This window comes from Cyprinodon tularosa, unplaced genomic scaffold, assembly GCF_016077235.1.
Source record: "Cyprinodon tularosa strain WSP-4 unplaced genomic scaffold, ASM1607723v1 ctg640, whole genome shotgun sequence".
Lineage (NCBI taxonomy): Eukaryota > Metazoa > Chordata > Actinopteri > Cyprinodontiformes > Cyprinodontidae > Cyprinodon > Cyprinodon tularosa.
In genome coordinates, this window is record NW_024039386.1 from 1 (window position 1) to 16,958 (window position 16,958).

The 16,958-nt window shown below is 37.2% G+C and overlaps 1 protein-coding gene across 1 annotated transcript in view; it reads left to right on the forward strand.

Annotated features, from left to right (window-relative positions):
• The first annotated feature begins 3,095 nt into the window (after window positions 1–3,095).
• The window catches only part of brinp2 (bone morphogenetic protein/retinoic acid inducible neural-specific 2), a 267,201-nt gene continuing 253,338 nt past the window's right edge, over window positions 3,096–16,958 (forward strand). Inside the window, exon 1 of the mRNA XM_038308587.1 lies at window positions 3,096–3,823. The gene's annotated coding sequence lies outside the window, so the exon portion shown is untranslated. The remainder of the gene's footprint in view (window positions 3,824–16,958) is intronic.

The following is a 16,958-nucleotide window of genomic DNA, read 5'->3' on the forward strand; positions in this document are numbered from 1 at the left end:
CCTCACAAACAACTACAGGTGCTAGGCTTCAGGTACTTAGAGATTCACTTCCAAACAGAAACCCCACATTCATATCTTCAGGTAACACAGAGTACATGTCAGACTTAATAATATTACTTTAGTGATAGTTTCAAGGTGTTTGCTTTATTGTATATCTCGTACCATGTTTTTTGGTTGTGCTGTTCTTTTTTCTTTTTTTTTTTTCTCCATCTCATTACAGGTGTTGAAGCAGACTGAAAATGTTTTGTCATTGTCTCCTTCCTATCTCCTCTTTCTTTCATCTTTTGTCCTGTTTTTTTCTTTTTCTTTTTCCTTCTTCTTCTTCTGTTTTTCTGCTCTACTTACATTGCAGTGTCCATATGAACTGTAAAACTCCCTGCATAATTATAATAAAGCAATTTATATACATGAAACAAGTGGAGCGGTATGGCAATTGCGATACCGCTACACTTGTGAAAGTAAAATCTGCTGGGCTCCTTTTGGCATCAAGACAATTATTCTTATTGCCACCTTGCCAGACAGGACACTGTAAAAAAAAAAAAAAAAAAAAAAAAAAATAAATAAATAAATAAATAAATAGTTTGCATCCAATAATTCAATAAAAGTTCTTTTTTAATGAAATTAATAAAATTATGTTTTTAATTGTAGTTACCGATCTGTCTTTGCCCTATTTAAAACCTGATGTTGTTATCATTCTTTTTCCTGTTTGATACCGTTACAAATGTTCAATTCAATTCAATTCAATTCAATTCAGTTTATTTATATAGCGCCAAATTCACAACACATGTCATCTCAAGGCACTTTACAGTTCAACCAGATCATACAGTCAAATTGATACAAAGTTTTCTATCTAAGGAAAACCAGTTGATTGCATTGACTCATTGACTCAAATACAATCCCTCACCCTAAGCATGCTTGTAGCGACAGTGGAGAGGAAAAACTCCCTTTGAACAGGAAGAAACCTCCAGCAGAACCAGGCTCAGTGTGAGCGGCCATCTGCCGAGGCGGACTGGGGTTCAAGGAGACAGAAGCAGAGATACAAAAAGCAGCTGTAAAAGGCGGCCCCATCCAGGAAACACACAGCCAGGCAGACGAGCTCCAAGGCAGCTCCCATGCCGGAGGACGAAGAGAGCACATCCACTCAGTCACGGTCAGAGAAACAGGACCACACTGGAAAACAGGCCGATCTCCAACATCTATAAACAAGGGTGTTGATGGAAGCAGCACAGCTGATGTTTCTTTCCAGGATGACGTCACAGCCAAACAGGAACAGACGAGGCAAAGCTACTCTGAGGAAAAGCAGAGAGAGCAGAAGGTTAGAGATTGAACTAACAGATTCTGCAGAATAGGAGAACAGAGAGAGAATGAAGCAGAATGATGAAATGGGGGTCCCTATGTCCTCCAGAAGTCTAAGCCTATAGCAGCATAACTATAGAGATAGCTCAGGATAACCTGAGCCACCCTAACTATAAGCTTTATCAAAAAGGAAAGTTTTAAGTCTAGCCTTAAAAGTAGACAGGGTGTCTGCCTCACGGACTTAATCTGAAAAGATTCCAACGGACTGGAAATGGACTCGCTCTCATTTACGATGGTAAAGAACGGAGAACACATACGTCGACGCTCAGTTCAGAGGATTACCAGAGAACATGGAATGGCTGTGATTAATTAACATTACTGCTCAGTTGCTTCGTCCGGCTTATGTGAGCGGAGAAGTTATGGATGTAGGATGTAAAATGTGGAGGTAAAGTTGGTTTTACACAAAACATGGTTTGAGCCTGAAAAGATGTCCAAAGCCACAACTTTGACAGTTGTGCACATTAAAGGAAAGTGTGTGCAAATGCCTCTGATGTGCGTCCGGAGTAGCTGTCCTATGTTTTAATTTCCTTTGCTGCTCTCATGTGTGCAATGGCAGACGCTTTTACGAGAATAGCTTATCTATTTCTTTGCTTTGATGAGTGAGAAAAACTAGTTTTAACATGTTTTTAATAAAGAAATGGCATCTCAAAACGTGATATGTGCAGTTAATTCATTGGTATCTATGATCCTATTTTAAAAAAAATTTGTGCTGTTGTTCTGAATGGCAGAACTCAAATACATGCTAGGAATCCCCGGAAAAAGATCCATTAAACTAGCCAGTCTGTCAGGGATTTCTTCCCATTTGAGGTGGCTTAAAGTGAATGTACCATGTACCATGTGCAATATATTTTACCAACTGTTTTGGTAACATAGATTGTAATTCATTTTTCGTTTGTACTGTATTTACTGTCACTCGTTCATGATTGGAGCTGCACAATGCCACAGTGGGTAGCATTACTGCCTAGCAGCAAGAAGGTTCCAAGTTTGATTCTGCTTGGAGTTTGCATGTTCTCCCATTGCATGTGCTGGTTCTCGCATGGTACTCCGGCTTCCTCCCACAGTCCATAAAGGTTAGGTTAATTGGCTTCTCTAGATTCTCCTTAGGTGTGACTGTCTGAATGGTTGTTTGTCCTGTTTGTCTGTGTGTTGCGTTGTGATGGACTGGCGACCTGTCCGGGGTGTAACCTGCCTCTAGCCATAGACAGCTGGAGATAGGCACCCCTCGCAACAGTCGGGATAAGCGTGACAGAAAATGAATGGATGGATGGATGACATGATTGAGATAATGTAGGCAGCCAGGGTTAAATTAAAAAATAAATGTAACCCCAGAGATTTTTGAGCTAGGTGTTTATTTGCCTCCCAGGAGAGTTTTGACTCTTCAAACTACCAAAAAGAATAAACTTCTTATTGTAATAGTGTTTAGGATCTATTTTAATTGAGTTACTGAAATTACATATTTTTGACCATTTTGGTTAACAGGGTAGCCTCAGCATAGCCACTTAAAAAAAGGATATTAAGTCATTCAAAGTCCAGTGAAAGCATTAAATAGAGAGGTCGAGCTCTGCGTGAAGAAAAGTTATGGAAACCATCTTTCAGAAAGGAGACTTGTCTGTCTCTCTCTCGCTCTCTCCTGCATCCTGGAGTTCAGCTTTCAGCTCCATCCGCCCCATCAGAATGTTCCAGCCAATCACTGCATATGGTGGGCGTTGCTGATCCACAGAAGGATGAACTGAGCTTGTTGAAGAGAGAGACGAGTGAAGAGAGGGCAGTTGGAGCGAGCCGCTTTTTTCAGAGCTTCTGGGAGAATCAACACAAGGCTGGACGCGTTAACAAGTGATGGCTGTGGCGCATAGAGACCTGAAATAAATCATTAAAAACACTTTATTTAGAGAGATTATGAAAATGTTGTTTAGTTAGATACCTGCGCGAATCTGCTCAGACGGCAAAGTGTGCCTCATCCTCCCTAAAGAGAGTTCATTTGGTTGGGAAGGAAGTGAAGAGAAGAAAACATCCCCTGGGGATTAAGTCTAACCCTTCGATATTCAGTTTCCCAGACGACAATCAGGCTATTTTCCAATCACAACAACATTTGACTCCCGCTTTCTACATTTACGAACTGCATTAGACTGTCAGAGTACGGATTTCCCAGGACGGTATTGCTGTACTCCCAACTTCCACCGATTTTAATAGACTCACTTCACTTTTATCTTTTTTAGCACGCCGATGATGGGGACAATGTCTGGATTAATGCGACTGCTGTTCGCCCTGCCCCGGGCTGCCGGGGAAGAGTGAGGAGAGCAGGAAGAAAGTGGAAGTAGGAGAGGAGAGGCGTCGGTAGCGTCTGGCTGCCGTCCACTTGTTCGCAGGCGCATTTTCTGCTTGTGCTCTCAGCTCTCCTTTTTACTGGAGTCACGAAATAAAAAAAGCAAGCGAGAGACGCGCAGGGAGGACTGCGTTCACACCCTGGGTGAGTATCAAACTCAATGCAAGTGGATAAATAAGAAAGAAACGGGTTGGAGGCAGCAGCGGGTGGGTTGGTGGGAAGCTGCTGTGCGTTTTTACGCGCTGCGTAAAACGGTTGGTGTGTGCAAGAGAACGCTGACTAGAGATGATCGGTGACGCATTTTCGATTAAAGAAGATGAACATCTGAGAGTTTAAACATGGGTCGATGAAATTGTGTCCCTGTTTGGCCGCTTCAGCACTGTGAGTAAAGGTCCGATGGAACTTGTTTGGCCTCAGACACCGGGACATAAATTAAAATCCAGTTGGAGATTCATATACGGTTACGTTTGGATCCATTAGGAAATAATCTTTTGTACCTTTACTGTATCGCGTTTGCAGATTTTATTCATGTTGTGTTTAGCTTTATAATTCCTTTACTTGCCCATCAAATATGCTTGTTCATGTGGGGGTTTGTCGGTGCCTGCGCACGCATAAACCGCACATCCAAGTCTTCTCACTTTATGATGCCTGCAAACTGATTCTGAGCCTGACGTGTCTTTCTACCTTTGCTTTTCGTCATCTCACCGCCATGTGTGTGTGCTCCTTTCGTCCCTCTAAGCGATGAATGCCACCCTGTCTCCCTGATTTGCTCCACTGAATTATGTTTCTGCCTCTGCAAGTTGCACAGCTTCCCACTAATTCTCTAAACCACGTAAGAACAGCATTTTTACCTGTCGGGTACTTTTTTTTTTATCTGCTGCACTTTCCTAAAAAGAAAGTATTTGGAAAGTAGGAGACTTCTGGTTCAGATTTTGTTCAGATTACTCTTTATCACCGGTGCAAACATCTTTCCCCAACTAGGCAAGCAGTTAAATTGAGATAGTGTAAGAAGAATTTGTTATAGTTTGTGTGTAGTTTCTATCCACATCCCAAATTATTTTATTTTTATCTGCAACTAAAAGCCATACTAAAGCAAAGGCTTGAAACAAAGATAGATGTCCAGACTATATAGATATTCATGTGATATACACTAGCTCTAAGAGGATGTAAATGAGAGGCTGAGTGCATGACACTTAGAACTCTAATGTCATATTGTCTAATGGCAGACAGACTCTGTTCTGACATCAGGACTGGATTGCAAAGATGTTTGAAAGCTCCAGGCAGTGATGGAGGCAGATGGAGTGTCCATTAGAGAAGGTACTAAAGTTGGAGTGGAGGAGTTTTACAAGCCAAACTAGGAAAACTGTATCAAGCAAATCTATTTTCAAGTGCAGATTTTTTTTAAAAGCTGTGAAAATTGTTTTGTTGTTAACTCTCAGGAAACACTGCACACACATTTAGAACAGTAGAGTTTGAACACTACATTGTTAGACAAAAAAGGCATTTATACTGTGTTAACTTTTCATACACACTATAATCAGTACCTTCAATATATGTGATTTAAAAAAAATCTAAATTAAAAGATAAATGCTGCAGGGATTTCCTTTCTTTTCTTATGAAAATATAACATTTAGATTATGCTCCCTGTGGACAATACCTTGTAGAAATGGTTTTGATACAATTACAGCTGTAAGTCTTAATAGGAAATATTTCCATCAGCTTTACAAATGTGTGGATACAAATTGCAGCCCATTCTTTAAAATATCACATTACAGTTCTGACTATTTGTTCAGGACTGTCAGCTTGCTCAACCTATTCTCATTATGAGTGCATGTGAAATCGTACGAAAAGTTATGCACCGTAATTTCGTACGTTTTGGACGTTTTTTTCATCGTATGCGCATGCGCATCTGACGCACAATTCACGATTATAGATTATAAATTACAATTAGCCCTAACCCTGACCCTAAGATATAAAACAGCAAGCAACGTAGTTAGAGACATGAATAAGTGATGATTGCACTGTTTTTCCCATTTTGACGTCCGTCCGTGGATCTGCATTTTTTTTCTGTCTGCCAGCGCATGCGCACTGATGTGGTTTTTTGAGGAAAAACATCCAAAAACGTACGAAATAGTGTGCATAACTTTTCATACGATTTCATACGCACTCATAATGAGAATATGTTGTCTTGCTAGAAGCCAAATCCCCTCCCTTTCAGGTTTTTAATTGTTAATAGTTTTTGTATTACTTCACATTTAACTCTCCATATTCTGCTTAAATCTAATTAGTTTCTGTCTCTGCTGAAAAAAGAACCTGCTGCTAGCATTACTCTGTTTTTTTTAATCATGGGTTATGTTATTTTATATATTTAAAGTAAATATGTGTATAGTTTTAAGCCCAAACATCAATATTGTCTTGAGTTATATTTGTAAACTCAAAGCTCATTTTACATGTATGCTGTTAGTATCGAGCATTTAATGGGGCCTCTTATGAGTTTTATTAATTGTTACCTATTTGAACCTCTTCCATAAGAAGCAGATTTGTAGAGTGCACTACTAACAATCTTTCTGTCCATAGATTGTCTCCTCTGGGTTTTGATCCCTCCTAGGGGAAGCCTGGTCCCTTTGCTTGCTATTTCAAATAAAGCAGCATTTTCTGAGCTGTTAGTTTAGGCCAGTGGTCTTAAACTAAAATCCTTGGGGGCCAGTGTCCGGCAACTTTTTGATGTCTGTGCTTCTTCAGACCTGACTGCAATATGAGCTCATTAGCAGAGTTTGACTACTACTTGTAGGGTAGTTAAGCTGTTTGATTCAGGTGTTTAGTGCAAGAGACACATCTAAAAGTAGCAGGACACTGGCCATGGGGAGAATTGGAGTTTGATTGCTACAACAGCTCCATGCTGGTGATAACTCTACGTTAATCTTATCTAGAGCCTAATATCTGACCTGTCTGCTGTGTTCTTTGTTCTTTATAATGATATTGTTTGGTCACAGATGTTCTCTAAGAAATCATGGAGGCCTTTAAAGAAAATCTGTATTTATATACTGCTCAATTTTTTCCTAGCTAGTTGTGAAATGGATCATTACTGTTCCATAATCCTTACGGATTTCCCTCTACAGTTCGGTACGCAAGTGGTCCACCGATTGGTTGACCGAAATGAATAAATGGGCATGTTCACATGGAGAGTGCCTATTCAGTACAATCAAGTGAAACAGAGCAGTGATCATGGCTAGCAGAGGAAGAGAAGAGCTGGAAAACCACATGCATCCTTTAAATCGCATGTATGGGAGCATTTTGGCTTCCCTGTCAAATACAGTTATGTTGGAGGAAGGGTGGTGGACAAAACAATAAGAGTGGAAATCTAGTATGGCAACCCATTAAAAACGACATAATCTTGGCGTTTATACGCCCGGATCCAAGATGAGTGCTTCTCAACAACCACTTATCACTGCGGCATTTAAACAGCCTTTAGCGGCAGAATCAGACCAGACTAAAGCTATAACACACCCCATCGGAGTTTCTTTAGCTGCATGAGACCATAGGTACAAAAAAGGGCTTTAAATATATGCTAAATTTGCATGAATTGTCACATGCACCTTCTGTTGCGCTCTCCACAGATGGGTGGCTCTCCAGAGCAACAGAAAGCTAAGTATACAATGACCTGTTTAATAGGATTCAAAGAAGGTTTCCTGCATTTTATTGAACTTTAATTTGTTTATACATAATTAATTTTATTATTTAATATAATATCTGAATTAACCTCTTGAGTTTTTTTATAAGCAAAAATGTTTAAATAAGTGTTCAACAAAATAAATGGACAGCAGAGTTATAGTTCTTTTTTTCTTGGTGATCTGAAAAAATGATCCGATCTGTGACTCAAAACCGTGATACGATCCAAAGTGTGTGTTTTGTGATCTGTTGTACAACTTTTTCTAGGTAATTGATATTTTCTTATTAAATAACTTCTAAAGGCAGTTTAGTGCACAGGATGTTCTCATAGGCTATCAGAGTAGTATCGTGATTAATCGACTGAGATAATTGTCAACTGATTTAGTAATCAATTAATTGTTAGCTTGAGTATAGAGACTGTAGATTGTAAAAAAAAAGTATATATATATATATATATATATATATATATATATATATATATATATATATATATATATATATATATATATATATATATATAAACATTTTGCTTTTAAGATAAAATTGTTTTCGTCATTTAAAATACTCTATCCAGAACTCCTTAAGTGGAAAATTTTTGTTTCACCTGTTATAATTTCGTGAAACATCTTCTTTAAAGAAACTTTGGCTATCTGATTATTAATCGAAAACATAATCAACAGATTAGTCGATTTGCAAAATAATTGTTAGTAGCAGCCCTAGTTGTGATTATGGGGAGGAAGGTAGACAAATAACATGCATCAGTAGCAGATTGTGCTGCACACCAGTTTTCCATCTTCAAAATGAGCATATGCATGGGTCAGAGATGGATGAAACCAGACATTCTGAGGTTAACTTTGTTTGGAAATAGCAAGATAATAATCTTTTTGTGGAAAATATGCACACCATTTTACAGACCCTCTGCACACTAATTTCATAAATGAAACCCCAGTTCTGCCACATAATCTTTTTAGTTAATGTCATCCTTAAAAAAAGAAGATGAAACATCATCACCAAATTTTCAAACCAAACAGCTTTGGCTTGTTTAATAGGAAATGTATATATTTTAAGGCATTTTAGACATTTTTATCAGTGGCACCAGAGATCTGCCAATATCTTTAGATCGTTTTTTAACAAATGTGTCAGCACTTCACAGGGCACAAGTTACATAACTAATTATGATTATAATTGACTTATTCTTTTTTTTTCTTCTTTTTTTTTTTAGAAAAAAAAAACGTTTGAAAATAAATGTTGAAAGTCTGACACAGAATAATAGACAACAGAAATGTCTCACTTTTGGCATCACTTTCTCCTTAACACAAATGTATCTCAGTGCACTGACATAATACCCAAGATGGTTATGGAATCATTGCCTAAAGCCATGCATTAGTCCATATATTACACTGTGTAAATGTGTAAAAGGGGAACTTTGTTGTTTTCTAATTCAATTTTGTTGCTGTTTGGTTCCCTGCTTGAGAGTTGTAAATCCATGGTGGGTGGAATGAAACCAGTAATTCACCTGTTACTGTTATGGATTTGCTCAAACTAACAACATTTGGGGCAGGACTGTCAAACAGAAACCAAATAAAGCTACCATTAATTTTTCTCTAGAATCCCTGGAATACATTTAAACCCTGTTGACACTACTCAGCCTGTACTTTTGTAACTGAGGTAGCCATGCACAAGTAATATTACTGGATATAAAATTACTTCCGTCCTCGTATGAGGAGCCCAGCTGCTCTAAACTGGCCTCAACATAATGAGTCATTGTCTACAGGTAAAGGCTAGTCTGCTGGAGATATTAGTCATGGGCCAAAGATGTTTTATGATTTTGTACACTGCTTTTAAAGCTATCAGCAAAACATGTGGAACAAGGATAATGGTCCAATTTTGAACAGCTCCCATTAAAACATATTGTTTTACCGTCAGATCTTTTGTTCTGATGTATCTCTTTCATGCATAATTTAAAAGGGGGTACAATTAGGGCATTATTCTGCCTGACTATTGTTTACTGTGTTTACCACCTTGCATCTACTTTATATCTATGTTTTCAAAGGATTGACTAAAGCATATGATGTTATTCTTTAAGGACATTGGAAGATACAGAAAATAACAGTTACCATACAATAGCAGCCATTCAAAATGGCAACTTCCCAGTCAAACACTAGCCAAATGGGAGACCACTTACCTGCAGCTCCCAGCAAGATTCCCTCCAACTTCCAGCCACTGGCCTTCTCCTGGGCGTGCATATTTTCTACTGTAACACTGACTCCACCCTTTTACTGAATTACTGGGTTTGACTGAGAGATGACACTTCTCTTTGGATCTTAATGCCCACAAATCATGACAGAAAAAATATTATAGTACAAAGATTGGTGTTTAAAAAGGAATTGTAGAGGACCAGCCAAAGACCAGCCAAGGGCCTATCAATGAAAGTGGGGAAATTTTGAATGGCTACTACTGTACTACACTTTAAGATTCGGCAAGATTCCCGAGCATTCACTGTCATTTCTTTGATTAAAGGTAAAACACAGTATTCTAAATCAAGGTTTGAATGGAAGAGATGCATCAATTATACAAAGACTAGGAATTAGTAGATTGATTAATGCTGAGTTAAAAGAATTTGAAAGTACGAAAAACTTTGAAAACTTCTTAGATGCAAACTACAAACCAGTTTGGGTTGTTTTTGCTAATCCAGTCCTGGGTGAAACATGGACTGATCCAGCCTTGAATTGATTTAACACTGCAGGATATCAGAGACAGACCAGGAATAAATGGGGCTGCACCTGAAGGGCTGAATCATTTCAGCCTAAATTAACCTCTTGGCTAAAATATATTTTCATATTTAGGTTTCACAGCCAAAAAAAGCATTTTTTAAAAATACAATAGTCTTATAATGTAATATTAGCATTTGACAAACAACTTAATTTATTTGATAATCTATTCTTTGATCCATGCATTAAAGGCAAACACTAAGTGGTATACTAAGGTTGTTAATCAAACCTACTGACTTAGCATCTATGACCAGCAAAAGGTTATCTTTTGACACTTGGAAAAGAATGATTGATGTGTCTTTGGTTCATTGTTCTTAATGTCTGTATTCAATTTATGATAAAGTTCTCTATCAATTTTTGGAATATAATATAACTGTACATTTGAGTCAATACACTTATATGCTTATGTAAAAAGTTAGTGGCAGAATAGCATAATATTTTGATATTTAAAAAAATACATTGAAGTACTTTTGGTTTGCAGTTTGGAGCCATGCTGTTTGAATTACAGGATGGATGTTGGTTTAAATTGATCTTTGCTTTTTTTGCTCTATTATCTTTGTACACAGCCTTTTGAAAAATGCGGGAAAGGCCAGTGGTATATTCATTTTTTTTTATCAAAGCACTTGTCGTAAATCTACAATCACATACAGTATCAAAAATCTAACCATTGTTCAGTCATCATTTTGATCACCCGGTCTGAATCCGAGGAGGGATGTTTCTCAGATATTTGTACAAAAAGAAGGAAACATCTTTAAGTATTAACAGCATTTATTCCATTCAGTTTTCACAAAATCATTGATGTAACAGCAGAGGAGTTCTGCAGCTTCTTTGTCTTAGGCCTGTCGTCTTGACCATACTGTAGCTATCTGACAAGGCTAATGGTGCAGAACTACTAAATGTTTTCCAATTTATTCAAAAAATCCTCACCCAGATATATGTCACGATACTTAGGTCACAGTACTATGTTAACGGGATATTGCAATATCACTATATGTTATATTTTACCCAGCTTAAAAATGGAAACTATAGATATAAAAAGAGAATGCGCTATATGTTCATCAGAGTTCATGTTGTTTGGGGTTTGACGTCCTCCACTGTGACCGCCTCAACTACAGATATTGCACTGTGCCACACAGCAAAAGGGCTCCACAGCGCTATCTATCAGGATGGGGGTACAGATGTAGTCCCTTTTCCCTAATTGTTTTAGATAAAATGTTTATTTAAAAAAAAAAAAAAAAAAAAAACAATATTAGCAACTGAAAGATTGATGGTACATTGGACAGCCGAAAATCATGGTATATCGCCAAATAAATTTTTTTTCCACACCCCTACGCAGCCAGGAGGTGTCCCTTCCAATGTCGGAATCCTGCCTTTTTTAATTCTATAGCATTACCATATAAGGTGTTTTTAGCTGACTTATCAGAAGTGAACTTGTTGAAGGAGTAGTTTTTTAAAACAGAAATTAAAATAAAAAGAAATTAATCTTCAAGAATTCCCCCTTTTGAGGTGGTCGAAAAAAAAAAAAAAAAAAACTCCTCATCATCTCGTCCCATGCAGAAGTGAGTTTCCAGAAATTAACTCAGCAATCTGGAACCACAAAAAGCAGAGGGGTAAACTCAATGGCAACCACACTGACCACTGCACTTAAAATGTGTCTATTTGCCAAACTACAACCTCACCATGTGGCATTATCAACAAATAAACAAAAGCACACCTCTGTTTGAAAAACACCACCAATAACTGAAATTTAAAGTTGTCTGTTATGTTCTTGCTTACTTCTTTAGTGTGTTTCAGTGTCAGGAACTGAGATTTATCAACCTATAGACCACACTATGGGCTTTGCTGTTTGTATTTGCCCTTAAGTCGTGTGGCTGATGGCACATGGGGCCATCTGTTAACTCAATATTACAACTTCCACCTAGCTCAATCCTTTTATTACTTTGACTAATGCAAAACTTTTAGTAACAATGATGGTTTCTCAGATGTCTACTATTGTGGAGGAAGCTACACTCGCCAGCTCTGTTTTCAACAACAACAACAAAAAAAACACCAGATTTTTTTTTAGGTACTCTCTTGAGTTCTTTCTAAAATAGATAGATTTTCAAAGACAAATGAAATATATTTTTAAAGGCTAAGCCTTATAAATTATAATAAGCCTTCTGTTCAAAACTAGCCACTGAGAGTTTAATTTCCCTCAAAATGTTGGATGGCTTTAATGTTTTTTACCTTTTACTGAAGCCTTTTACTTTGACAAAGTTTAGGACAAAGGTATTTACTGCTCTAATGTACGCATTATCTTTACTTCAAAGCAAACCATTGTAAGCTTTATAGGAAACCAATAATTCTTTATCAAGTTGCCAACACAATGTTTTATGCACAGTATACTGTGATGTGATGAAGAAAAATCTTTAGGCAATGTTCTCGAACTGAACAGGAAGGTGCAATCTGCTCCTCTAGTAATTGATTATTGATTGATGGAGATACAGTAGCTCTGTATCTCTGTGTGCTAATACGGTTTGTTGAGGAGTTTGATGACAGAAGTGATGCTAGTCAGCAGTCCAAGAAAACAATTTTTTTCAATGTTGCTGTACCAGCATAATGGAAAAAATGAATTAATCCATTTAGATACACATGATAAATATGACTGTTGATGCAAGAATTAAGGCTGTGAAATGGTGTGTCCGTTCTGCTTATTCAACACTCTTAACTAAAGTGCTCCTTAATTAAAAACTTTTTGTTTACATTTTATGTTCTGTTCTGTTTTCTTTAAATAAATGATTTACTTTGTAAGGGTTTACTATAGGATTAACCATCCACTTACATCTATGCAAAATGAATACATTAGTGTTAGTGAATCTCAAAAACAAATGTATATATTCTGAGATTTACTATCCTCCCTATGGAAGCCAAGAGCGGTCATACCCAACTTTTTTTTTTCCTTTGCTTTCTCGAGATAATGACATAACTATCTCCTTATCACGGTTAAACCATTAATTGTTTTCTCAAGATAATAGGATAATTATCTCATTATCACGAGAAAACAGTTATTGATTTCTTGAGATAACGAGATGATTAACCTGTATGAGTAATGAAAGAGGCTGGCCAACAGCCCTGGATTTCCAGTCCATCCATGCCTGCGGTAACCATAGTGTGCAGTCTGGGTACCGGTTGTGCGCAAATAATACGTTTTTCCGTTTCCTATTTCTTTTCATTGATTGTCAGGTCTTGGTGGATAATTGGATTGCGTGGGTTACAGTAGAAACAACTCTGCTTTTTTAATGAAAAACTTTAATCTGGACTCATTTTGGGGGTTAATGGATCTTATACCTGTTACAGACGTGACACTACACTGCAAAAAATATAAATCTCAATAAGTTATTTTTTCTTAAAATAAGTGTGTTTTTCCTTGATTTGAGGAGGTAAGTAAGACACTTTGCCAATGGAACAAGACAATTTCCTTTTAAAATAAGAAAAAACTATTTTATCGTCTTATTTCAAGTAAATATTATCTAACTATCTTATTTTAAGAGTGAAAATACTCATTCCATTGGCAAATCATCTTATTTACCTGCTCAAATTAAGGCTAAATATACTTAATTTAAGCCATTTTTTACTTATTTCTGGATTGTTTTTGCAGTGTAGGCGCTAAGGCGCCGGAGTCATAGGTCTAATTGGTTATGAATCAGAAGTGGAAGCAAATACTCAAACAAACAACGTTGTCTCGTTACCTAAAAGTTAAACACAGGATTATTTCAAAAATTTCACATTGGCTGCCATGACTTATACTTATAAATCCAACCATCTCGTTATGACTAGAAAACGGCTTTTGTTATCTTAAGATAATGAGAAAATTAACAAATTTTCTCAAGAAAAACACAGTAGAAAAAGTATCTGAGAGACACGACCGCTCTCGGCTTCCGTAATCCTCCAGACTTTGAGCAGGTAATTTTCTTTTTTTTATTACAAAACTATGTATAAAGAAATCATATGATTTTGAATTATGTATTTATTATAGTATACATGGAAATTCATTATTTTAATATACTTAATTATCTTTTTAAATCATAGTTAATAGCTTTATCTTAAATTAGTTAGATATTTTATACTACTTATGAAAAAAAACCGAAAACAGAATAATCAGTTCTAATCTCAACTGGGAAGGACAGCACTATTTTTCAGGACAAGCCTGTTCACTTTGTTTCAATTTGATACTATTTCCTGGTTGTGAGGTTTAATTTTCTGCAGTCAGTTGACATCACATTGCATTAAAAACCTACTTAACAGTGGCATTATACATTTTTGGGTAATAATAGAAGTGACAACCTAATAATTTAAACCTGCTGCTGTCAGAATACAAAGCTTTAAGAGCAAGTGCGCTTCCTAATTCTGCATCAGTCATTAGGAAGCACACCCCTAGGGGTTATCAGGGAGAGGGCTCTAGTTATTAAACCATAGCCATCTACACAAATAGCAGAATGGCTCGTCCATTCTGCACCTGCACTCCTTTAAGTAATACTTATAGATGTTCCCAGCTCAATGGCTTGTTTAAACACAAAGGATAGTTAAACCCTTTTCTCACCTCCCTGTTCCATCTTTGTACATGAAAGTGTTTATTTTCTCTTGTCAGTCTCACGCATCCCTTTTGCAGGCATGATAGGAAGGGATACAGACAAAGGTTTTAGTGATGCTCAATTGTTCCCCATATGTACATTAATCCTTATCCAGGCTTTAACATAGAGTTCAGCAGTCCAAAGGCTTGCTGACATTTCAATCTACACAGGGGGTGGGAAGTCATGGGGCATTTGAGCGCCGTGTGTTTGGCATGTGAGTGGAGTGTGTTTAATACCGTTTCTCTGACCCTTTTCACCACTGTGAAAAAAAGAAAATTGTTTTCAGTAGTCCACTAGTTTTTTTTTCTTATCTTGATATGTTCATAACCAGCTTTTTAAAGCTCATTTCATGCTTACAAGCTTACCCAGTAATTGTCTGGTAGTTTATTGTGTCAGAGTTGTGTGGATAAAGCCAGAACTGATTTTCTGGGTAAAATGGAACAGCTTATTTAACAGTTCAAGACCTAGTTTTATATGTACCTGTTAATTTCTCGAAACTGTTCTAGTATGGCTAAAGCACACATTTGCGAGTATACTCGAAACATTTTAAGTAACGCATTGCCTAACAGTCCTGACTCCTGCTACATCTTGTTAACCTTTGCAACAGTAGCATTGTTGAAACAGGCTGGCAATTTTTATTTTTTTATTTTTATGATGGCTGGAAACTGGTCAGACTTGGAAATAAAAGAGCACCTCTTTGTCAGTGCAGAGAGTGAAATAGTATGCCAGCCGTCAGGAAGTGTCCGGAATTGGGTTATATATAGCAAGATAACTGCTGCTCTTTGGGACCACAGAGTACACTGGGAAAAAAACAAGTTAATAATATAAAAGACTGGGGGAGGAAGAACTGTAAATTACAGTAAAGACTAGTAATAATAATGGTAGAGAGATAGCCCTTCAGCCATTTCCCAAATCATAAGCCCCCTTCAGCTTCGAGCTTATGTGTTTTTTATTATTCCTGTGATGGTTTTATGCTTTCTACATGTGTTTTAACAGAGGTTGGAAGTTGGGGTGTTTTTTTTTATATAGTCAGGTTTAATATTATATATGGGCTGGAAAATATAAGCTCTGACAAGAGCCTCAGAACACCTGCTGGCAGCCACCACACTAAACTAGCTTCCTAATCAGTCATCATGCTACAGCCACTGTTAAACAGTGAGGCTACAAGCAGCAAGACTGTCAGTCGTCACAAACACCAGCTGCTCATCTTTAAGTTCTCACTTGCCTAGTATTTCACCACTGTGCTTAACTAGATACACGAAAACGTATGGACTTTTTCAGAGGTTTGATTGATCAGTTAAATATATATCCTTTGCATTAGTGCCACCTGCAGATGATATTAGCTACAGCCATTCCAAGCTTAAACCACTGGGTTACAGTTAGTGTGAAAAGAGCTAACTGTAATTTACTGGGATTTATTTGCATGTGTGAAAAGCTCTAACTCTTGTTAGGCTCTGAAATGTGGTTCAGGTAAATGACTGAGTCTTATGTGTGAAAGAGGCTATAAATTCTCTTAGGTTAAGCCATTAAGAAATGTACAAAACAAAACAAAAAGACTCTCATTACTAATATTTTCTTAACATAATCAGTTGAGGGATTTATTTTTTCCCATAAAGCTAATGAAAAAGGGCTTGAGGGCATTTTTTTTAGGGTTGTAATGCACAAAATAGCTACTTTCCCAATAAAAGTTGTGTCACTAAATTACTATGCTCTTAAAAGAAATTGAAAATCCCCACAAGAACTCTTGGATCTGTTTATCATTTAGAACTGTGCAGCCCTACACCGGATAATGTCTTTTACATGCTAAATTAGATCTTTTTTTTTGTCTCGCAATCTTTGTTGGGACTTTTCCCGCACTTGAGTGGATCATTTGCTGATTCTGTTTAATGTCGTTTTTATGCACGCTGAGTATAAGAATGATAAGAGATAAGAGATAATGTAGACCGTTCAAGCTCGAACATATTTTGTAAGTTAGGAATGGGTTATACTGAGGGTCTGCACAACAGTTCTAATAAATGTGTTGCATATATCCATCCGTCCGTCCGTCTTTCCATCCGTGATTCCGTCCATCCATCCATCCGTCCATGGGTGTGGAGCTCATACCTATCTCTAGCAACCTATGGGCGAAAGGCTGGGTAAACCCTGGACACCCTCACCAGTATAAATGTGCACATTCTATTCATAAGTAATTGACTAAATATGCATTCAAGACGTTTTTTTTTTTAAATA